We start from the raw sequence: 1,307 nt of genomic DNA on the forward strand, positions 1-1,307 counted from the left end.
TTACATGGATGATCTCGTATCGGGCGCGGAAACTCGCGAGCAAGCAAAACAAATAATCAGCGATTTAATTGAAATTACTCAAAAGGCAGGCATGAATCTTAGCCAATGGGCTTCCAATGATCCGTCTCTTATAGAATCGTTATCAAAAACATGTAACGACTCATTTCTTTGTTTGAATTTAGGAGAGAAAACTAAAACTCTGGGTATTTATTGGGACCCAAAGCCAGATTTGCTGCTTTATACCGTGAATCAGGCAAATGTAGACAATGCCGTAACTAAAAGATCGATTCTCTCACAAATAGCTCAACTTTTTGACCTACTCGGATTATTAGGTCCTGTTATCGTAAAAGCGAAAATAATCATGCAATCGTTGTGGAAATTAAAATTAGATTGGGATGCAAACGTCCCTTCTCCAATAAAAGAAGACTGGATCGAATTTCAGGATCAATTAATTTTCTTAGAAAAATTCACTACCCAAAGAAAAATAATTGTTAATGATTACGTTAGTTTAGAAATACACGGTTTTTGCGATGCTAGCAAAAAGGCATACGGGGCTTGCCTTTATATTAGATCTGTCGACGATAATGGCGTAACCACTTCTCAATTAATCTGCTCGAAATCAAGGGTCGCCCCTTTAGATGTCGAAGACATATGTCGTTTATAACTATGCTCTGCTCTTTTACTAGTGAATTTATTTTCAATAGTTCATCAAGCTTTACGTCGATTAATTATACAAAAAACGGTTTTTTGATCTCGTATCGCGAGGCCTATTGCCAAAGGAGATAATCGACAACTCATTTTGGCTGAATGGTCCTGGTTGGTTTAAACAAGCGGAGGAAGACTGGCCCGAATCCAAATTTGAAATTTTAAAATTAACTACAAGGCAAACGATTAAAGCAAATGCCGTATACGTAAATAAAATCGCGATGACTCTCTTTGAAAACGTGAAAACTCTTACCAGTCTAAAACGCACTGTAGCTTACTGTCAACGATTCATCAACAATAAAGTTCTTAAACAAAGTATTTCGGGTAATCTCAATTCAATTGAACTCCAAAAAGCACATACGTGTATAATAAAAATCGTTCAGCAACAAGCATTTTCAAATGAATTAAAAATGTTAGAATCGAACAAAAACTTTAAAGGGAATTGAACTGCACTTGCTCCCTTTTTAGACGTTGAAGGCATCCTCAGGGTTGGAGGTCGGCTTAGCCAATCCGACCTCAGTTATTCAAGAAAACATCCGATCCTTCTGCCTCAAAGTCACATGGTTACAAATCTTATCATTCGCGAGAAACATTTAACTCTC

Source organism: Belonocnema kinseyi, chromosome 8 (assembly GCF_010883055.1).
Source record: "Belonocnema kinseyi isolate 2016_QV_RU_SX_M_011 chromosome 8, B_treatae_v1, whole genome shotgun sequence".
NCBI classification, from domain to species: domain Eukaryota; kingdom Metazoa; phylum Arthropoda; class Insecta; order Hymenoptera; family Cynipidae; genus Belonocnema; species Belonocnema kinseyi.